At 48.6% G+C, this 24635-nt stretch overlaps 1 long non-coding RNA gene across 1 annotated transcript in view; it reads right to left on the bottom strand.

Moving 5' to 3' along the window:
• Positions 1-24635, bottom strand: part of LOC146055690 (uncharacterized) — a 53680-nt gene that overhangs the window by 9896 nt on the left and 19149 nt on the right. The window contains exons 3-5 of the long non-coding RNA XR_014468853.1: positions 22331-22538; positions 11718-11925; positions 1123-1330 (exon numbers count right to left, since the gene is read on the bottom strand). This is a non-coding gene — a long non-coding RNA (uncharacterized LOC146055690). The remainder of the gene's footprint in view (positions 1-1122; positions 1331-11717; positions 11926-22330; positions 22539-24635) is intronic.

The raw sequence follows: 24635 nt of genomic DNA, 5'->3' as shown, positions 1-24635 counted from the left end.
CAAAATGACTAGGGGTCCCCCGTATTTTAAGAACTAGCCCCAGGCACAACCAGCCAGCAGGGTAATGCCACAGCCGGGGGACACTTATTATATAAGGTCCCGCGGCCAAAGCATTAACCCTACCGACCAGTCAGCCTGGCCAGGGGCCCTGGGGGAGTGGGGACCCCCCCAATGAAGGGGCCCCCCCCCCCCTCCAGGACTTACCTGACGAGGCTGAAGCCTGGTGCTATCCCCGATGCCTCTGGGCGGTGGGCATCGGGCTGATGGAATGGTGTAAAAAATAGAATAAAAACTATTGTCTTTTACTGGTGAACTATGAGTCCCAGCAAGCCTCCACCGCAAGCTGGGACTTGGAGAACCACAAGTCCCAGCCTGCGGGGCATTAAAGGGCCCGCTGGGTCTTGTAGTTCCACAGTAAAAGAAATCGTACAATAAACACACTGACACACGTGAAAAATAAAAGTTTAATACATCCATAACACATACATACTGATACTTACCTATCTTGAGCCCGTAGGTAGCCCTGGTCCTGATGTCCTGGTCTGTGTCTGTATCCATGTCGGCATCCCTGTCGGCATCCCTGTCGGCGATGGCGTCGGCGGTCCGGAGTCCGAAGAAATCCATGTGGGAACCTATGGAAGGAAACCATACTCACCTGTCCCAGCGCGACGTAGTCCAGGTAAGGGTCTTGGCAAAAAAAACAAACCGACACGCGAAACCAGCCCGGACAGCAGGGAGCCGCACGGTGTTTGTGTACATCGTGCGGCTCCGCCTCCCGAATGCCGCTATTGGCCGCCTTGCGGCCTAGCGGCTCCTGTATGGTTAGGGAGAGGCCAAGGTGGATTAGGGATAGGCAGTACTGGGGGTAGGGAAGGGGTATAGAAGCTACTAGGTTTAGAAGTGTACATACATTGCACTTTAAGCTGGCATATTGAAAGTTATTTCCAGTGCTGCTGCAGGCACCATTGACATCACCTCTATACCCCATGCACGGCCAGCAGCAGGAACCGGGGCAGCCTCTGGGAAGAGAGCACCATCCTGACACACAAACATATGAGGGTGCCCTAAATGAGCGCCAGTTACCCCATCTTCTGACCCGAAACCAAGCAAAACACATCTTACCAGATGCTAGAACTGCAGCCAGGAGAGGACACTGAAGCGCGAGGATGGCAGTGGGTCACAACCATTATCTTGAAGGTCACGACGGGTGCTTTTTGATGGCCGCTCCTCCTAGGCTTTGCGCGTGTGATAGCTTGGTTGGTCTCTAGGACAGGAAGGGTGGAGTCTGCACTGCAGCAGCAAGTTCTGCTGCCCAGGAGACACGCTGCTGCTGTGGGAGATGAAAAAGGATGATGGGGGACATGCTCAATATGTACAAGTATATCAAGGGCCAATATAAGGAACTGTCACACACCCTATTTTCTACTAGAAAGGAATCTAGGACGCGAGGGCATGAGTATAGATTAGAAGAAAAAAGATTTCATTCAGCTAGTAGAAAGAATTTCTTTACGGTCAGAACAGTCAAACTCTGGAACTCTCTTCCCAGAGAGGTGGTAACGGCTGGCTCATTAAATGCGTTCAAGGCAAAGTTGGACAATCATTTACTGGAGAAAACATCCATGGGTACAAATAAGAAATATAATTTGTCTGTAAAATACCAGAACCTACCAAATCAGCAATGGATATCTATACCAGGTTGAACTAGATGGTCGCAAGTCTTTTTTCAGCCTTACCTACTATGAAACTATCATAGGTCAGGGTGCTCTGGTGCTGCTGCCAGCAACTCAGGGCAAACAATTGGGGTGCAGGAGCATAACTAGAACCTTGTGGGTCCCATTGCAAAATATATAAAGGGTCCGATTCTCTCTCTCTCTCTGACACTTTATTTTTCTTTCCATCACTGTCTCTCTATTTCTCTCTCCTTCACACCCCCACTCTCTCCATAGCGTTTCGCTGTCTCGCTCCGCTCTTTCCTTCATACTCACCAATCAGGATTCTAGCTGTCAGTATTACGGCATTGGCATCCTAACTCATTTCAAGTTCAGCGGCCGCTCTTCTAAAGGCATTAGGGATGCTAGTGACGCTATACTGAATGCTGGCATCCAGGGACCAGGGGCTAATAGATAGCAGACACACAGGGCATACATGCACACATACCATACACACATACCATACACGCACATACCATACATATATATATACAAACAGGACATACATGCACACATACCATATATACAGACACACATCACAAACACACACATATACCATACAGACACACATAATATACACGCACATACCATACATACATACAAACAGAACATACATGCACACTACAGTAATCACACGCATGCCATACATACACACAGGACATGCCATACAGACACGCACACGCACATACCATTCACACACAGGACATTAAAGCACACATACCTTAGACACAAAGGACATACACGGACACACACATGGCATACTGGTACAGATACCATACATGCACACACACAGCATATTTACATATACACACACACATACAGCATACACACATGGCATACGACCACAGATACCATACAACATGCACACATACAGCATATTTATAAACATACACACGCTATAGACACACAGAGCATACACAAAAAGTATACATACATACACACATACAGCATACTTACAAACACCAATACTAAAGCAAATAACCCCCACAAGCAATGGAGGGCACCCAGTTTCCATATACCCAGTCCTCCCCCTTCCCACTGCAGCTACCAAGACATAGTACTCACTGGGCCACCAGCTTACATTAATGGTGCCCACACTTTTCTTCCCCTGTCCATGCCCCTGCAACTGGCACCCACAACAAGGGACACAAACCTGTAAAATCAGCATGTCACCTATTCATAGCTCCGTGTATCAGGCAGCCCCATGTCCTGAGACAGAGAGAGGAGCTTCTTCCTGACAGCCGAGGAGCTCAGCTGTGCGCTGCAGCGCCACCTACAGGCGGCTCAACAGTATATACCCAGCTTCCTCCCAGCAGCAGAGCACTGAGCAGAGCTCGGCTTTGAGAGTGCCGTGACCCTGCTGCGCCCCAGTGACACCGGCTCCCCCCCGCGATGGCTGGGGCTGCCTTACCATAGCTACGCCCCTGTATATATACACGCCGCACTACATGACTATCTCCCTCCATGCTGTACTACATTACATCCCGCTACACACTGCACTACATCACTACATTACATAATCATCATTACAATAAATACCCAGTATTTCATTTATTTTATTTTGATTAAGTTACTTATAGAGCGCAGCATATTCCGTTGCGCTTTACAAAAGGAGATAGTGATACAACAAACAGGGACTTTTAAGACAGTCAAAAGGTAGGAGGGCCCTGCTCGCAAGCTTACAATCTATAGGGAAATAGGCATTGATACATAAGGATAGATACTGTATTCTTTATTGCCTCGATTCCACCAGAATGCAAGGTTCTGTGACTGGTTCTGGAATTTGATAAGCTTGCCTGAAGAGATGAGTTTTCAGGCAACGCTTATAGGTTTGGAAACTATAAGCGTCAGTAACAATCAGATCTGCAGCATATGACATTCACCATAACCCAGTAACAATCAGATCTGCAGACACCAGCAGTGTTGTATAAGGGGGAAGTGCAGAGACGCGCAGTCATTAAGTCGACACCGTTGGGTCGACAGGTCGGAAAGGTCAACATGGTTTTTTACCCGAATGTCGACACTGTGAACATGAACACAGTTGGAAGTCAACCGAAGCCCTTGCGATGCTTCGGGCACACTATTTTTTTTTAATTCAATAATTTTTATTGAAATTTTTAGTAATGCAACATAAACTCCCGTTACAGGCAATAGTTTGTAGACACAGACAGTGAAATCCAGTTTAGTACATGATACTAAATACAAAAAAGTGCAGCTAGGGTAACGTTGATACTGCAATGATGCATGAAAGCAAGGGTAAAAATAAGGGTATTGTTTGTGGACATAGAAAGTAAAAAAAAAAAAAAAAAAAACTCTCTAATGCAGGATATATCGAGCCCTATTGCCCAAAGGCGCCATCTGGGTTCTAGGTACTACCGAGTATATGACACATATACATACAGAGTGAAATACCACACCACAATATAATAAAAAGTATGACAGAGCGGATATAGTCTGATAGGACAGTATATTTCCCAGCTAAGAAGTTACTAGACTAGGAGAAATTATTATTGCAGAATTGTAGGTCTGGTCAGACAAGGGGAGTAAAATAAAATGTAAAAATAAGTAACCCACTATCTTGAATATAATACCTAACCTACCCAAAGCAAAACCCCCCCAAAAACCCCAAATAAACCTTCCCAAAATACCCCCACCCTGTATGACCTAACCCCAACCTAGGTATACCTGGATCCCGAACAACCTACCCTCCTCTTCCCAACTGTCTATACTACTATTACTAAGAGGGGATAAATTAGTGGCCTTCAGCTTATATTAGCTAACCTAGCCTAAAATCCTAATTCACCCCTTCCCCCCACCCCCCCATCCTCCCCCCCCCCCCCCCCCATATGGTCGGATAATAGGCGAATGGGCTAAATGGGGCAATGGCTGTAATTATTAACTAGTATAGCAAGGATGCTGCAGCATAATTACAATATAAAATGATCCCGTCTCAGTATTAGGCAACAAAGTAGAATCTGCGAAAGTTATATATCATGGAAACATACAAAACGGTCACTAAACCAGCAGACATGTAAAAGCACAGGAGATGAAAGTATTAAACCGGCCAAGCCTCAGTTAACAACGAAGATATTTTGGAGCGTAAGAGTATGAAAAATATTAGTCGGGCCAGGCCCTCCTCCCCCGCAGAGTCTTAAAGACAACAGTCCCTCCATCGTACACCCAAGGACATGCACATAGGAGCCGAAAGTACATGGACAAGAGATCCAGGAGTGTCCCATCAATCCAGAAATATGGAAATAGATGTAAGGAGTAGGTGCAGAGGGGTTTTCGTAGCTGTAGTGTCACTGCGAGAGTCGTACAACGGAGCTCCGAAGAGGCCGCAACAGCTGGTACCGTAACAGTAGCAGAGGCAGTGTTAGAAGCATCTATTTGGCAGGTTGGATCCATTGTTGCAGCTGCAGAACTGATTTTTATAGATTCCTCATCTGCAGGAGTTGAAAAGAGAGTAGTGGATGAAGAAGACACTACCTCCCTGACAGGAGGGTCCTGTTGCCAATCTAGCGCAGATGACACAGAGGTCATATTTTCAGGAGTTATAGGTGCACCCACCATAGTATCAAGTTTGGCAAGTAGCCTCTGAGTGGAGGAATTGATGGCCTGGAGGATTTGTTGCACAAAGCCTGACATCCTAGAAAGTTAGATGATACTCAATATGGAAAGCAATGGCAAAATGGTGGTGGCTAGCACACCACCAGTGTGTACCATAGGTGTCAGCAGGATATTGTCCAAATTACCTTGTAGCACTAAAGGATCTGGCTAGTATGAGATTTTATATCACTCTCAGAGCAGTGACAGTTATAAATCAAGACTTGCTACAAGCGGTGTTAATGTATTCACAGTAAATGCAGGCAGTCCCAGACTCAAACACAGGAGAGGTAGATTATGATGGCAGACCTGCTGGGACCCCCCCGGCCAAGATGGCTGACCAGCAAATTCAGGCGCCGTGACGCGCTGTAGATCCCAGCAGCCTGGAGGGCAGGACGGGGGTGGCAGGAGGCGCCCTTCCAGGCGCACAGCAAACGGGGGAGAGAGGGCGGCCAAACAGACTCACCCGGACAGGCAGCACACACACAGTAGCCCGGCGGCGTCCCTCCGCAGTAGCGCGCCTCCTGTCCGTGAAGAGGAAGACACGCAGGGCACACACGACAGCGGCACCTGGCAGGGGAAAGAAAATGGCGTCCGCGGCTCCCTGCGTGACCTCCGGCAGGCTCCCTCGGCTGTAAGTCAGGCCGCACACCAGGTACAGGAACGAGATGGGGCTTAATCTGTTCTGGGGATATTCCCCCACCAGCAGTGTGGTCCAGGAGCAGTATAAGTGCATGCAGGATATAGATACAGGATATCGGGGACGGAGAGCTCAGGTTGGAAGCAGCTACTCCATGTCCGCCGAAGCCACGCCCCTCTCGGGCACACTATTTTATTCTCCCACCATGCCCTAGTGGATGTTAGGGCATGAACTACTGCCTGTCGGCTCAAAAAACTGTAAAAGAAAACATGTCGACCTTCCGACCTAACCCATGTCGACCTAGCACTGTGTCGACCTAAACCCATGTCGACCTTGATACCTGTCGACCTTCACCCATGTCGACCTAGACACCTGTCAACCTAAGTGCTGTCAACAATGCGACCGTATCCCCCTGTGACTGATTTCCCCTTATACAGCAATGGTTGCATTTCTGGAAGTTTTTTTGGGGAGTAGCAGCAGTCTAGTTCATCTGGCCTATAGCTACTAGTAAGCAGCCGAAAGCGCCTGAGGGGCTCCAGTGGATCCAGCAGGCAGCCATATCGGTCAGCCCCCCCCCTAGCAACCATTAACATGTCAGCCCCCCCCCCCCCAGCAACCATTAACATGTCAGCCCCCCTGCACCCATTAACATGTCAGCCCCTCCAAGCACCCATTGAGAGGTCAGCCCCCAGCACACATCAACATGTAGTCTCCCCTAGCACACATTACCATGTCACCCCCACAACACCCATTAAAATGTCACTAACACCTGCACACATGTCAGCCCCCTCCCCCCTCCCAGAACACATTAAAATGTCTCTCCCCTGGGCCTCACCCTCCCAGAACACATTACCATGACATTATTAACCCCCTGGACATATTAACATGTCACTTACTCCCTCCCCAGCACATATATCACATACCTGAGAGCTGGTATTGCTGGCTGCAGTGCTCCTCCAGTGCACACAGCCACCCACGTGTGCAGAATGCTCAGCACTGCAGAGGCAGAGCACAGGAAGTCTTACTGTCGGGTTGTTGCTAAGGAAGGGGAGGAAAGTGGGCGGCACTAAACACACAGCTGAGGAAAAAGAGGAGGGACTCGGGAGAGTGATGCTGCTGCTGCCTGTAACTAGGGATGACCATCGGTACAGAGGCCATCAATGGTTGCCATCGATGGCGATTCTGCACCCAGCCATTGATAGTGGCAAACTATTTGATGGATAACCATCGATAGTTTTAGCTATCGATGGTCAGCCATTATATGTGACTGAATGGCCCGTGGGCCAATCAGTACTCGTCGTTGGGACTTCTGGGTGTCAGGGGGGAGAGAGCTATGCTCCGTGATCCATGCACCTTGAGAAAAAAAAAAAAAAAAAGGAAACATCGTCACACGCCGGGTTGCCTGTGGGAGTCCCGAGCAGCTGCCCCCGGGGCTCATTACTCAGCTGCCCTGGGGGTTTCTTACCTGGCCCCACAGCCAGGGAGAGGCTCCGGGCACGGTGCCTCACTGTGCTTAGCACACTATTCTACTCCCAATCCAGGAGCATTGGGATGGTAAAGTATGAAAAAGTGTTTTGGGGAAAAAGTGCTTGAAAACGCATGTGTAGGCATATTTAACATCAAGATTTTAACCATGTCTGTCTTTTCAACATGTCGGCATAATTAATGTCGGTATAATAACCGTTTCGGTATTTTGACTGTCGGTCAATGGGCATTGGTATAACAACATAACAACAGTTGGTCAAATGTTCGTCGGTAAATTGACTGCATCCCTATAAAACACCTAGTTTGACTGAGACTTTTTTCACCATGAAGATGCCGATTTGGGTCGACACAAGCTGTTCGCATTTAAAAAAAAAAAAAAGGTGAAAGTTCTTTACCATCCAAGTGGACATAGGGCGGTATTCAATGAGAATTATCACCGGCCACGGCGAATCAAGTTTTTTATTCGCCGACAATTCGCCGGCTTTTAGCGGCGATTCTCCAAGCATGGCTATTCGTCGGGACTCGACGAGTCAGCCTATTCAACGTGGCTGAGATTCACCGCCCCCAACGGTGAATCTCAGCCTATCTGGCGTATCAGGTGACTGGGGGAGGGCGGGAGCATGTATTCCCGCTCTTCCTCGCTCATATCAGCGAGTTTCCTGCTGCGTACATTCGCCATTAGTTTTCAGCAGGGGTGGAGTGCTGCATGCTAATGGTTCTCCCAGGACCCAAGCACCCGTGGAGAGAGCAGAGTGTATTTTTTCTTTTCTTTTGCAGGTGAGTATTGTGATGCACTAATATTGCACTTGCTATGGGGGTTTGCTTTAAGTTTTTTATTTTAACATGTGCTTGGTGCAATGTGCAGCCATGCTGCATGCTTTTAAGGGGAGCTGGGGTGTTGTGTGGGGTGCCATTCATTCTTTGGGCGTGTTTGTGTGTCCCCATTTCAAAATGACTGCAGCCCAAAAAAAAAGACATAAAAAAAAAAAACTGCAGCCATTTTGAAATGGGGGCCCTGGGTCACGCCCCAAAGCATGTCGGGATCCCCCTCACCACACTCCAGCTTCCCTGAAAGGCATGCCTGCACTGCGCACCCCTTTTGGGTTTTGTCTCACCCCTAAATGTCATTTTGCATATTTGCCAGTTGTTGTTTTTTTCTTCCCATTAGTTGTTGGGGTGCAATGTGCAGCCATGCTGAATGCTTTTTAGGGGAGCTGGGGTGTTGTGTGGGGTGCAATGTGCAGCCATGCCCACTCTCCCACTCTCTGACCCTTGCAGCTGCACACTTGCTGATGGGGCTGACAGGCTGTCCTCACTGACCAGTGCTCTCTGCATGCTGCCAGTCTGTACCCCCCCATACACTTTAGGGCACACTGCTTTCCCCAGCCTTCAGGGTTCTGCCAGCTTCAGCATTCACCAGTCAACAACTACACACTTCTCACTCTGCTCTCCTGTCTCAGTCAGACTCCCAGGGAGAGATTCCATCCAGGATTTCCCACCTTTTTCTGCAAACTTGTCAGTTCTGTAACAATGTTTCTTTTTGCAAACTGACCTGCCTTGCTGTGAGCTGAGCTGTTAACCCCTTTTGTGCTGCAAGCTATATAAGCTCAGTTCTGTGCAACTCAAGTAGTACTTTTTAATACACAGTCATGCTGGCACCTGTAGTGCCACAGCTACTTTATGCTTTTTACAGTGTTTCCATTACTTTATGCTGCTGGCACTTGTGCCCCAGCTTGTGGGGTGCCACATTCACCGGTATAGTATACCCGCACCTTCTTCGAGCACTGCTTCTTTTTTTTGGCATACGCATATTGAAGCTGGGCAGAGAGGGGCAGAGAGGGATGTGCTGCCTGGCTGTCTAAAGAGCGGGTCTGCAGCAGCTGCTGGGAAAAGTGTCAGCCGGACAGAAGAGGTGGACTGCCTGTCGCCTGCCTTTATAAGTTCAGTTCTAAGCAGCAGTTTGAAATGTTGCGCCAGTCCGGCAGTCTATAGGAGCTTGCGGCCTGGCAGCCAATCATGAGACACCACTGCCACTCCTGATTGGCTGCCAGCTCCTATTGGCTGGTGACCCAGCGCGAGATTTCAAACTGCTGCATACCCGCTCTAAAGACAGCCAAGCAGCCGACCAATTCTGCCTGGCAGTCACACTGTTTCACTGCAGCAACTGCGGACCCGCTATTTAGACAGCCGGGCAGCACACCGCTTTCTGCCCGGCTGTCAGACTGCTTCCCCCTGGCTAGGAGCATGTAAACCCCCTTGGCATCGAGTATGAAGACCCTTGCATCAAGCTTATGTGCCATAATATGTAATGGGTATCTCAGTGTGTGGCATATCTGTAATGAGCATCACGGTGTGTAGCATATGTATAATGGGCATCAAAGTGTTCGGCATATGTATAATGGCCATCACGGTGTGGGGCATATATATTTAATGGGCATCACGGTGTACTGCATATGTAGAATGGGCTTCACAGTGTTCGGCATATGTATAATGGGCATTATACATATGCCACGTACCATGATGCCCAATATACAGTACATATGTGGCCGTCTCTGTGTCCCTGCTGTCACTCTGTGTTCCCACTGTCTCTCTGCTGTCACTCTCCCTGTCCCTTTGTCCTTGCTGTCCTTGAATTTTGGCTCATACTGTGTGGCACAATGTGTAAGGGCACTAGTACTAGATAGTATAGGGAGTCCTACTATTGTGGTGTATGTGATGTGGTACACTTCACTGAAAGACATGCCCCCTTTTCCAGTGGCCATACCCCTTTTCCAAAGCGCACACAAAACTAATGCCCCTTTCCCACTGCAGGCTTTATGCAGTAAAATGCCGTTTTTTTAGCCTTTTTAAACGGTTAGAGCTGCAGTGGGAAAGCTCCAGGTTGCTTTACACGGGTAACAAATACCGGTATTTGTTAACTGGGTAAAAAGCAGTGTTTTTACCGTGTAAGAGCCATTTTTTTGGCAGTGGGAAAGGGGTAGCCCTTTACCCGTTAAAAAAAAACCGGCATGGGGTCCCCCCCCCCACTGCTGTAACCAGCACCAGGCTGAAGGAGCCGGGGCTGGTATTAAAAAAATCAGGAAACCCGACAAATAGGGGTTCCCTGATTTTTTACAACCAGCCCCAGGCTCCAGGTCCGGGGCTGTTTCCCAAAATACGGGGGACAAAATGACTAGGGGTCCCCCGTATTTTAAGAACTAGCCCCAGGCACAACCAGCCAGCAGGGTAATGCCACAGCCGGGGGACACTTATTATATAAGGTCCCGCGGCCAAAGCATTAACCCTACCGACCAGTCAGCCTGGCCAGGGGCCCTGGGGGAGTGGGGACCCCCCCAATGAAGGGGGCCCCCCCCCCCTCCAGGACTTACCTGACGAGGCTGAAGCCTGGTGCTATCCCCGATGCCTCTGGGCGGTGGGCATCGGGCTGATGGAATGGTGTAAAAAATAGAATAAAAACTATTGTCTTTTACTGGTGAACTATGAGTCCCAGCAAGCCTCCACCGCAAGCTGGGACTTGGAGAACCACAAGTCCCAGCCTGCGGGGCATTAAAGGGCCCGCTGGGTCTTGTAGTTCCACAGTAAAAGAAATCGTACAATAAACACACTGACACACGTGAAAAATAAAAGTTTAATACATCCATAACACATACATACTGATACTTACCTATCTTGAGCCCGTAGGTAGCCCTGGTCCTGATGTCCTGGTCTGTGTCTGTATCCATGTCGGCATCCCTGTCGGCGATGGCGTCGGCGGTCCGGAGTCCGAAGAAATCCATGTGGGAACCTATGGAAGGAAACCATACTCACCTGTCCCAGCGCGACGTAGTCCAGGTAAGGGTCTTGGCAAAAAAAAAAAAAAACCGACACGCGAAACCAGCCCGGACAGCAGGGAGCCGCACGGTGTTTGTGTACATCGTGCGGCTCCGCCTCCCGAATGCCGCTATTGGCCGCCTTGCGGCCTAGCGGCTCCTGTATGGTTAGGGAGAGGCCAAGGTGGATTAGGGATAGGCAGTACTGGGGGTAGGGAAGGGGTATAGAAGCTACTAGGTTTAGAAGTGTACATACATTGCACTTTAAGCTGGCATATTGAAAGTTATTTCCAGTGCTGCTGCAGGCACCATTGACATCACCTCTATACCCCATGCACGGCCAGCAGCAGGAACCGGGGCAGCCTCTGGGAAGAGAGCACCATCCTGACACACAAACATATGAGGGTGCCCTAAATGAGCGCCAGTTACCCCATCTTCTGACCCGAAACCAAGCAAAACACATCTTACCAGATGCTAGAACTGCAGCCAGGAGAGGACACTGAAGCGCGAGGATGGCAGTGGGTCACAACCATTATCTTGAAGGTCACGACGGGTGCTTTTTGATGGCCGCTCCTCCTGGGCTTTGCGCGTGTGATAGCTTGGTTGGTCTCTAGGACAGGAAGGGTGGAGTCTGCACTGCAGCAGCAAGTTCTGCTGCCCAGGAGACACGCTGCTGCTGTGGGAGATGAAAAAGGATGATGGGGGACATGCTCAATATGTACAAGTATATCAAGGGCCAATATAAGGAACTGTCACACACCCTATTTTCTACTAGAAAGGAATCTAGGACGCGAGGGCATGAGTATAGATTAGAAGAAAAAAGATTTCATTCAGCTAGTAGAAAGAATTTCTTTACGGTCAGAACAGTCAAACTCTGGAACTCTCTTCCCAGAGAGGTGGTAACGGCTGGCTCATTAAATGCGTTCAAGGCAAAGTTGGACAATCATTTACTGGAGAAAACATCCATGGGTACAAATAAGAAATATAATTTGTCTGTAAAATACCAGAACCTACCAAATCAGCAATGGATATCTATACCAGGTTGAACTAGATGGACGCAAGTCTTTTTTCAGCCTTACCTACTATGAAACTATCATAGGTCAGGGTGCTCTGGTGCTGCTGCCAGCAACTCAGGGCAAACAATTGGGGTGCAGGAGCATAACTAGAACCTTGTGGGTCCCATTGCAAAATATATAAAGGGTCCGATTCTCTCTCTCTCTCTGACACTTTATTTTTCTTTCCATCACTGTCTCTCTATTTCTCTCTCCTTCACACCCCCACTCTCTCCATAGCGTTTCGCTGTCTCGCTCCGCTCTTTCCTTCATACTCACCAATCAGGATTCTAGCTGTCAGTATTACGGCATTGGCATCCTAACTCATTTCAAGTTCAGCGGCCGCTCTTCTAAAGGCATTAGGGATGCTAGTGACGCTATACTGAATGCTGGCATCCAGGGACCAGGGGCTAATAGATAGCAGACACACAGGGCATACATGCACACATACCATACACACATACCATACACGCACATACCATACATATATATATACACAAACAGGACATACATGCACACATACCATATATACAGACACACATCACAAACACACACATATACCATACAGACACACATAATATACACGCACATACCATACATACATACAAACAGAACATACATGCACACTACAGTAATCACACGCATGCCATACATACACACAGGACATGCCATACAGACACGCACACGCACATACCATTCACACACAGGACATTAAAGCACACATACCTTAGACACAAAGGACATACACGGACACACACATGGCATACTGGTACAGATACCATACATGCACACACACAGCATATTTACATATACACACACACATACAGCATACACACATGGCATACGACCACAGATACCATACAACATGCACACATACAGCATATTTATAAACATACACACGCTATAGACACACAGAGCATACACAAAAAGTATACATACATACACACATACAGCATACTTACAAACACCAATACTAAAGCAAATAACCCCCACAAGCAATGGAGGGCACCCAGTTTCCATATACCCAGTCCTCCCCCTTCCCACTGCAGCTACCAAGACATAGTACTCACTGGGCCACCAGCTTACATTAATGGTGCCCACACTTTTCTTCCCCTGTCCATGCCCCTGCAACTGGCACCCACAACAAGGGACACAAACCTGTAAAATCAGCATGTCACCTATTCATAGCTCCGTGTATCAGGCAGCCCCATGTCCTGAGACAGAGAGAGGAGCTTCTTCCTGACAGCCGAGGAGCTCAGCTGTGCGCTGCAGCGCCACCTACAGGCGGCTCAACAGTATATACCCAGCTTCCTCCCAGCAGCAGAGCACTGAGCAGAGCTCGGCTTTGAGAGTGCCGTGACCCTGCTGCGCCCCAGTGACACCGGCTCCCCCCCGCGATGGCTGGGGCTGCCTTACCATAGCTACGCCCCTGTATATATACACGCCGCACTACATGACTATCTCCCTCCATGCTGTACTACATTACATCCCGCTACACACTGCACTACATCACTACATTACATAATCATCATTACAATAAATACCCAGTATTTCATTTATTTTATTTTTATTAAGTTACTTATAGAGCGCAGCATATTCCGTTGCGCTTTACAAAAGGAGATAGTGATACAACAAACAGGGACTTTTAAGACAGTCAAAAGGTAGGAGGGCCCTGCTCGCAAGCTTACAATCTATAGGGAAATAGGCATTGATACATAAGGATAGATACTGTATTCTTTATTGCCTCGATTCCACCAGAATGCAAGGTTCTGTGACTGGTTCTGGAATTTGATAAGCTTGCCTGAAGAGATGAGTTTTCAGGCAACGCTTATAGGTTTGGAAACTATAAGCGTCAGTAACAATCAGATCTGCAGCATATGACATTCACCATAACCCAGTAACAATCAGATCTGCAGACACCAGCAGTGTTGTATAAGGGGGAAGTGCAGAGACGCGCAGTCATTAAGTCGACACCGTTGGGTCGACAGGTCGGAAAGGTCAACATGGTTTTTTACCCGAATGTCGACACTGTGAACATGAACACAGTTGGAAGTCAACCGAAGCCCTTGCGATGCTTCGGGCACACTATTTTTTTTTAATTCAATAATTTTTATTGAAATTTTTAGTAATGCAACATAAACTCCCGTTACAGGCAATAGTTTGTAGACACAGACAGTGAAATCCAGTTTAGTACATGATACTAAATACAAAAAAGTGCAGCTAGGGTAACGTTGATACTGCAATGATGCATGAAAGCAAGGGTAAAAATAAGGGTATTGTTTGTGGACATAGAAAGTAAAAAAAAAAAAAAAAAAAACTCTCTAATGCAGGATATATCGAGCCCTATTGCCCAAAGGCGCCATCTGGGTTCTAGGTACTACCGAGTATATGACACATATACATACAGAGTGAAATACCACACCACAATATAATAAAAAGTATGACAGAGCGGATATAGTCTGATAGGACAGTATATTTCCCAGCTAAGAAGTTACTAGACTAGGAGAAATTATTATTGCAGAATTGTAGGTCTGGTCAGACAAGGGGAGTAAAATAAAATGTAAAAATAAGTAACCCACTATCTTGAATATAATACCTAACCTACCCAAAGCAAAACCCCCCCAAAAACCCAAAATAAACCTTCCCAAAATACCCCCACCCTGTATGACCTAACCCCAACCTAGGTATACCTGGATCCCGAACAACCTACCCTCCTCTTCCTAACTGTCTATACTACTATTACTAAGAGGGGATAAATTAGTGGCCTTCAGCTTATATTAGCTAACCTAGCCTAAAATCCTAATTCACCCCTTCCCCCCCCCCCCCCCATCCTCCCCCCCCCCCCCCCCCATATGGTCGGATAATAGGCGAATGGGCTAAATGGGGCAATGGCTGTAATTATTAACTAGTATAGCAAGGATGCTGCAGCATAATTACAATATAAAATGATCCCGTCTCAGTATTAGGCAACAAAGTAGAATCTGCGAAAGTTATATATCATGGAAACATACAAAACGGTCACTAAACCAGCAGACATGTAAAAGCACAGGAGATGAAAGTATTAAACCGGCCAAGCCTCAGTTAACAACGAAGATATTTTGGAGCGTAAGAGTATGAAAAATATTAGTCGGGCCAGGCCCTCCTCCCCCGCAGAGTCTTAAAGACAACAGTCCCTCCATCGTACACCCAAGGACATGCACATAGGAGCCGAAAGTACATGGACAAGAGATCCAGGAGTGTCCCATCAATCCAGAAATATGGAAATAGATGTAAGGAGTAGGTGCAGAGGGGTTTTCGTAGCTGTAGTGTCACTGCGAGAGTCGTACAACGGAGCTCCGAAGAGGCCGCAACAGCTGGTACCGTAACAGTAGCAGAGGCAGTGTTAGAAGCCTCTATTTGGCAGGTTGGATCCATTGTTGCAGCTGCAGAACTGATTTTTATAGATTCCTCATCTGCAGGAGTTGAAAAGAGAGTAGTGGATGAAGAAGACACTACCTCCCTGACAGGAGGGTCCTGTTGCCAATCTAGCGCAGATGACACAGAGGTCATATTTTCAGGAGTTATAGGTGCACCCACCATAGTATCAAGTTTGGCAAGTAGCCTCTGAGTGGAGGAATTGATGGCCTGGAGGATTTGTTGCACAAAGCCTGACATCCTAGAAAGTTAGATGATACTCAATATGGAAAGCAATGGCAAAATGGTGGTGGCTAGCACACCACCAGTGTGTACCATAGGTGTCAGCAGGATATTGTCCAAATTACCTTGTAGCACTAAAGGATCTGGCTAGTATGAGATTTTATATCACTCTCAGAGCAGTGACAGTTATAAATCAAGACTTGCTACAAGCGGTGTTAATGTATTCACAGTAAATGCAGGCAGTCCCAGACTCAAACACAGGAGAGGTAGATTATGATGGCAGACCTGCTGGGACCCCCCCGGCCAAGATGGCTGACCAGCAAATTCAGGCGCCGTGACGCGCTGTAGATCCCAGCAGCCTGGAGGGCAGGACGGGGGTGGCAGGAGGCGCCCTTCCAGGCGCACAGCAAACGGGGGAGAGAGGGCGGCCAAACAGACTCACCCGGACAGGCAGCACACACACAGTAGCCCGGCGGCGTCCCTCCGCAGTAGCGCGCCTCCTGTCCGTGAAGAGGAAGACACGCAGGGCACACACGACAGCGGCACCTGGCAGGGGAAAGAAAATGGCGTCCGCGGCTCCCTGCGTGACCTCCGGCAGGCTCCCTCGGCTGTAAGTCAGGCCGCACACCAGGTACAGGAACGAGATGGGGCTTAATCTGTTCTGGGGATATTCCCCCACCAGCAGTGTGGTCCAGGAGCAGTATAAGTGCATGCAGGATATAGATACAGGATATCGGGGACGGAGAGCTCAGGTTGGAAGCAGCTACTCCATGTCCGCCGAAGCCACGCCCCTCTCGGGCACACTATTTTATTCTCCCACCATGCCCTAGTGGATGTTAGGGCATGAACTACTGCCTGTCGGCTCAAAAAACTGTAAAAGAAAACATGTCGACCTTCCGACCTAACCCATGTCGACCTAGCACTGTGTCGACCTAAACCCATGTCGACCTTGATACCTGTCGACCTTCACCCATGTCGACCTAGACACCTGTCAACCTAAGTGCTGTCAACAATGCGACCGTATCCCCCTGTGACTGATTTCCCCTTATACAGCAATGGTTGCATTTCTGGAAGTTTTTTTGGGGAGTAGCAGCAGTCTAGTTCATCTGGCCTATAGCTACTAGTAAGCAGCCGAAAGCGCCTGAGGGGCTCCAGTGGATCCAGCAGGCAGCCATATCGGTCAGCCCCCCCCCCCCCCCCCTAGCAACCATTAACATGTCAGCCCCCCCCCCCCCAGCAACCATTAACATGTCAGCCCCCCTGCACCCATTAACATGTCAGCCCCTCCAAGCACCCATTGAGAGGTCAGCCCCCAGCACACATCAACATGTAGTCTCCCCTAGCACACATTACCATGTCACCCCCACAACACCCATTAAAATGTCACTAACACCTGCACACATGTCAGCCCCCTCCCCCCTCCCAGAACACATTAAAATGTCTCTCCCCTGGGCCTCACCCTCCCAGAACACATTACCATGACATTATTAACCCCCTGGACATATTAACATGTCACTTACTCCCTCCCCAGCACATATATCACATACCTGAGAGCTGGTATTGCTGGCTGCAGTGCTCCTCCAGTGCACACAGCCACCCACGTGTGCAGAATGCTCAGCACTGCAGAGGCAGAGCACAGGAAGTCTTACTGTCGGGTTGTTGCTAAGGAAGGGGAGGAAAGTGGGCGGCACTAAACACACAGCTGAGGAAAAAGAGGAGGGACTCGGGAGAGTGATGCTGCTGCTGCCTGTAACTAGGGATGACCATCGGTACAGAGGCCATCAATGGTTGCCATCGATGGCGATTCTGCACCCAGCCATTGATAGTGGCAAACTATTTGATGGATAACCATCGATAGTTTTAGCTATCGATGGTCAGCCATTATATGTGACTGAATGGCCCGTGGGCCAATCAGTACTCGTCGTTGGGACTTCTGGGTGTCAGGGGGAGAGAGCTATGCTCCGTGATCCATGCACCTTGAAAAAAAAAAAAAAAGGAAACATCGTCACACGCCGGGTTGCCTGTGGGAGTCCCGAGCAGCTGCCCCCGGGGCTCATTACTCAGCTGCCCTGGGGGTTTCTTACCTGGCCCCACAGCCAGGGAGAGGCTCCGGGCACGGTGCCTCACTGTGCTTAGCACACTATTCTACTCCCAATCCAGGAGCATTGGGAAGGTAAAGTATGAAAAAGTGTTTTGGGGAAAAAGTGCTTGAAAACGCATGTGTAGGCATATTTAACATCAAGATTTTAACCATGTCTGTCTTTTCAACATGTCGGCATAATTAATGTCGGTATAATAACCGTTTCGGTATTTTGACTGTCGGTCAATGGGCATTGGTATAACAACATAACAACAGTTGGTCAAATGTTCGTCGGTAAATTGACTGCATCCCTATAAAACACCTAGTTTGACTGAGACTTTTTTCACCATGAAGATGCCGATTTGGGGTCGACACAAGCTGTTCGCATTTAAAAAAAAAAAAAAAGGTGAAAGTTCTTTACCATCCAAGTGGACATAGGGCGGTATTCAATGAGAATTATCACCGGCCACGGCGAATCAAGTTTTTTATTCGCCGACAATTCGCCGGCTTTTAGCGGCGATTCTCCAAGCATGGCTATTCGTCGGGACTCGACGAGTCAGCCTATTCAACGTGGCTGAGATTCACCGCCCCCAACGGTGAATCTCAGCCTATCTGGCGTATCAGGTGACTGGGGGAGGGCGGGAGCATGTATTCCCGCTCTTCCTCGCTCATATCAGCGAGTTTCCTGCTGCGTACATTCGCCATTAGTTTTCAGCAGGGGTGGAGTGCTGCATGCTAATGGTTCTCCCAGGACCCAAGCACCCGTGGAGAGAGCAGAGTGTATTTTTTCTTTTCTTTTGCAGGTGAGTATTGTGATGCACTAATATTGCACTTGCTATGGGGGTTTGCTTTAAGTTTTTTATTTTAACATGTGCTTGTGCAATGTGCAGCCATGCTGCATGCTTTTAAGGGGAGCTGGGGTGTTGTGTGGGGTGCCATTCATTCTTTGGGCGTGTTTGTGTGTCCCCATTTCAAAATGACTGCAGCCCAAAAAAAAGACATAAAAAAAAAACTGCAGCCATTTTGAAATGGGGGCCCTGGGTCACGCCCCAAAGCATGTCGGGATCCCCCTCACCACACTCCAGCTTCCCTGAAAGGCATGCCTGCACTGCGCACCCCTTTTGGGTTTTATCTCACCCCTAAATGTCATTTTGCATATTTGCCAGTTGTTGTTTTTTTCTTCCCATTAGTTGTTGGGGTGCAATGTGCAGCCATGCTGAATGCTTTTTAGGGGAGCTGGGGTGTTGTGTGGGGTGCAATGTGCAGCCATGCCCACTCTCCCACTCTCTGACCCTTGCAGCTGCACACTTGCTGATGGGGCTGACAGGCTGTCCTCACTGACCAGTGCTCTCTGCATGCTGCCAGTCTGTGCCCCCCCATACACTTTAGGGCACACTGCTTTCCCCAGCCTTCAGGGTTCTGCCAGCTTCAGCATTCACCAGTCAACAACTACACACTTCTCACTCTGCTCTCCTGTCTCAGTCAGACTCCCAGGGAGAGATTCCATCCAGGATTTCCCACCTTTTTCTGCAAACTTGTCAGTTCTGTAACAATGTTTCTTTTTGCAAACTGACCTGCCTTGCTGTGAGCTGAGCTGTTAACCCCTTTTGTGCTGCAAGCTATATAAGCTCAGTTCTGTGCAACTCAAGTAGTACTTTTTAATACACAGTCATGCTGGCACCTGTAGTGCCACAGCTACTTTATGCTTTTTACAGTGTTTCCATTACTTTATGCTGCTGGCACTTGTGCCCCAGCTTGTGGGGTGCCACATTCACCGGTATAGTATACCCGCACCTTCTTCGAGCACTGCTTCTTTTTTTGGCATACGCATATTGAAGCTGGGCAGAGAGGGGCAGAGAGGGATGTGCTGCCTGGCTGTCTAAAGAGCGGGTCTGCAGCAGCTGCTGGGAAAAGTGTCAGCCGGACAGAAGAGGTGGACTGCCTGTCGCCTGCCTTTATAAGTTCAGTTCTAAGCAGCAGTTTGAAATGTTGCGCCAGTCCGGCAGTCTATAGGAGCTTGCGGCCTGGCAGCCAATCATGAGACACCACTGCCACTCCTGATTGGCTGCCAGCTCCTATTGGCTGGTGACCCAGCGCGAGATTTCAAACTGCTGCATACCCGCTCTAAAGACAGCCAAGCAGCCGACCAATTCTGCCTGGCAGTCACACTGTTTCACTGCAGCAACTGCGGACCCGCTATTTAACCAGCCGGGCAGCACACCGCTTTCTGCCCGGCTGTCAGACTGCTTCCCCCTGGCTAGGAGCATGTAAACCCCCTTGGCATCGAGTATGAAGACCCTTGCATCAAGCTTATGTGCCATAATATGTAATGGGTATCTCAGTGTGTGGCATATCTGTAATGAGCATCACGGTGTGTAGCATATGTATAATGGGCATCAAAGTGTTCGGCATATGTATAATGGCCATCACGGTGTGGGGCATATATATTTAATGGGCATCACGGTGTACTGCATATGTAGAATGGGCTTCACAGTGTTCGGCATATGTATAATGGGCATTATACATATGCCACGTACCATGATGCCCAATATACAGTACATATGTGGCCGTCTCTGTGTCCCTGCTGTCACTCTGTGTTCCCACTGTCTCTCTGCTGTCACTCTCCCTGTCCCTTTGTCCTTGCTGTCCTTGAATTTTGGCTCATACTGTGTGGCACAATGTGTAAGGGCACTAGTACTAGATAGTATAGGGAGTCCTACTATTGTGGTGTATGTGATGTGGTACACTTCACTGAAAGACATGCCCCCTTTTCCAGTGGCCATACCCCTTTTCCAAAGCGCACACAAACTAATGCCCCTTTCCCACTGCAGGCTTTATGCGGTAAAATGCCGTTTTTTTAGCCTTTTTAAACGGTTAGAGCTGCAGTGGAAAGCTCCAGGTTGCTTTACACGGGTAACAAATACCGGTATTTGTTAACTGGGTAAAAAGCAGTGTTTTTACCGTGTAAGAGCCATTTTTTTGGCAGTGGGAAAGGGGTAGCCCTTTACCCGTTAAAAAAAAAACGGCATGGGGTCCCCCCCCCCCACTGCCGTAACCAGCACCAGGCTGAAGGAGCCGGGGGCTGGTATTAAAAAAATCAGGAAACCCGACAAATAGGGGTTCCCTGATTTTTTACAACCAGCCCCAGGCTCCAGGTCCGGGGCTGTTTCCCAAAATACGGGGGACAAAATGACTAGGGGTCCCCCGTATTTTAAGAACTAGCCCCAGGCACAACCAGCCAGCAGGGTAATGCCACAGCCGGGGGACACTTATTATATAAGGTCCCGCGGCCAAAGCATTAACCCTACCGACCAGTCAGCCTGGCCAGGGGCCCTGGGGGAGTGGGGAACCCCCCCAATGAAGGGCCCCCCCCCCCCCCCCTCCAGGACTTACCTGACGAGGCTGAAGCCTGGTGCTATCCCCGATGCCTCTGGGCGGTGGGCATCGGGCTGATGGAATGGTGTAAAAAATAGAATAAAAACTATTGTCTTTTACTGGTGAACTATGAGTCCCAGCAAGCCTCCACCGCAAGCTGGGACTTGGAGAACCACAAGTCCCAGCCTGCGGGGCATTAAAGGGCCCGCTGGGTCTTGTAGTTCCACAGTAAAAGAAATCGTACAATAAACACACTGACACACGTGAAAAATAAAAGTTTAATACATCCATAACACATACATACTGATACTTACCTATCTTGAGCCCGTAGGTAGCCCTGGTCCTGATGTCCTGGTCTGTGTCTGTATCCATGTCGGCATCCCTGTCGGCATCCCTGTCGGCGATGGCGTCGGCGGTCCGGAGTCCGAAGAAATCCATGTGGGAACCTATGAGGAAGGAAACCATACTCACCTGTCCCAGCGCGACGTAGTCCAGGTAAGGGTCTTGGCAAAAAAAACAAACCGACACGCGAAACCAGCCCGGACAGCAGGGAGCCGCACGGTGTTTGTGTACATCGTGCGGCTCCGCCTCCCGAATGCCGCTATTGGCCGCCTTGCGGCCTAGCGGCTCCTGTATGGTTAGGGAGAGGCCAAGGTGGATTAGGGATAGGCAGTACTGGGGGTAGGGAAGGGGTATAGAAGCTACTAGGTTTAGAAGTGTACATACATTGCACTTTAAGCTGGCATATTGAAAGTTATTTCCAGTGCTGCTGCAGGCACCATTGACATCACCTCTATACCCCATGCACGGCCAGCAGCAGGAACCGGGGCAGCCTCTGGGAAGAGAGCACCATCCTGACACACAAACATATGAGGGTGCCCTAAATGAGCGCCAGTTACCCCATCTTCTGACCCGAAACCAAGCAAAACACATCTTACCAGATGCTAGAACTGCAGCCAGGAGAGGACACTGAAGCGCGAGGATGGCAGTGGGTCACAACCATTATCTTGAAGGTCACGACGGGTGCTTTTTGATGGCCGCTCCTCCTGGGCTTTGCGCGTGTGATAGCTTGGTTGGTCTCTAGGACAGGAAGGGTGGAGTCTGCACTGCAGCAGCAAGTTCTGCTGCCCAGGAGACACGCTGCTGCTGTGGGAGATGAAAAAGGATGATGGGGGACATGCTCAATATGTACAAGTATATCAAGGGCCAATATAAGGAACTGTCACACACCCTATTTTCTACTAGAAAGGAATCTAGGACGCGAGGGCATGAGTATAGATTAGAAGAAAAAAGATTTCATTCAGCTAGTAGAAAGAATTTCTTTACGGTCAGAACAGTCAAACTCTGGAACTCTCTTCCCAGAGAGGTGGTAACGGCTGGCTCATTAAATGCGTTCAAGGCAAAGTTGGACAATCATTTACTGGAGAAAACATCCATGGGTACAAATAAGAAATATAATTTGTCTGTAAAATACCAGAACCTACCAAATCAGCAATGGATATCTATACCAGGTTGAACTAGATGGACGCAAGTCTTTTTTCAGCCTTACCTACTATGAAACTATCATAGGTCAGGGTGCTCTGGTGCTGCTGCCAGCAACTCAGGGCAAACAATTGGGGTGCAGGAGCATAACTAGAACCTTGTGGGTCCCATTGCAAAATATATAAAGGGTCCGATTCTCTCTCTCTCTCTGACACTTTATTTTTCTTTCCATCACTGTCTCTCTATTTCTCTCTCCTTCACACCCCCACTCTCTCCATAGCGTTTCGCTGTCTCGCTCTGCTCTTTCCTTCATACTCACCAATCAGGATTCTAGCTGTCAGTATTACGGCATTGGCATCCTAACTCATTTCAAGTTCAGCGGCCGCTCTTCTAAAGGCATTAGGGATGCTAGTGACGCTATACTGAATGCTGGCATCCAGGGACCAGGGGCTAATAGATAGCAGACACACAGGGCATACATGCACACATACCATACACACATACCATACACGCACATACCATACATATATATATACAAACAGGACATACATGCACACATACCATATATACAGACACACATCACAAACACACACATATACCATACAGACACACATAATATACACGCACATACCATACATACATACAAACAGAACATACATGCACACTACAGTAATCACACGCATGCCATACATACACACAGGACATGCCATACAGACACGCACACGCACATACCATTCACACACAGGACATTAAAGCACACATACCTTAGACACAAAGGACATACACGGACACACACATGGCATACTGGTACAGATACCATACATGCACACACACAGCATATTTACATATACACACACACATACAGCATACACACATGGCATACGACCACAGATACCATACAACATGCACACATACAGCATATTTATAAACATACACACGCTATAGACACACAGAGCATACACAAAAAGTATACATACATACACACATACAGCATACTTACAAACACCAATACTAAAGCAAATAACCCCCACAAGCAATGGAGGGCACCCAGTTTCCATATACCCAGTCCTCCCCCTTCCCACTGCAGCTACCAAGACATAGTACTCACTGGGCCACCAGCTTACATTAATGGTGCCCACACTTTTCTTCCCCTGTCCATGCCCCTGCAACTGGCACCCACAACAAGGGACACAAACCTGTAAAATCAGCATGTCACCTATTCATAGCTCCGTGTATCAGGCAGCCCCATGTCCTGAGACAGAGAGAGGAGCTTCTTCCTGACAGCCGAGGAGCTCAGCTGTGCGCTGCAGCGCCACCTACAGGCGGCTCAACAGTATATACCCAGCTTCCTCCCAGCAGCAGAGCACTGAGCAGAGCTCGGCTTTGAGAGTGCCGTGACCCTGCTGCGCCCCAGTGACACCGGCTCCCCCCCGCGATGGCTGGGGCTGCCTTACCATAGCTACGCCCCTGTATATATACACGCCGCACTACATGACTATCTCCCTCCATGCTGTACTACATTACATCCCGCTACACACTGCACTACATCACTACATTACATAATCATCATTACAATAAATACCCAGTATTTCATTTATTTTATTTTGATTAAGTTACTTATAGAGCGCAGCATATTCCGTTGCGCTTTACAAAAGGAGATAGTGATACAACAAACAGGGACTTTTAAGACAGTCAAAAGGTAGGAGGGCCCTGCTCGCAAGCTTACAATCTATAGGGAAATAGGCATTGATACATAAGGAT

Source organism: Crinia signifera, unplaced genomic scaffold, assembly GCF_055691185.1.
Source record: "Crinia signifera unplaced genomic scaffold, ASM5569118v1 HAP2_SCAFFOLD_542, whole genome shotgun sequence".
NCBI lineage: Eukaryota > Metazoa > Chordata > Amphibia > Anura > Myobatrachidae > Crinia > Crinia signifera.
The sequence above is the reverse complement of the archived record's forward strand: the minus strand, read 5'-3'. Positions and strand labels throughout refer to the sequence as shown.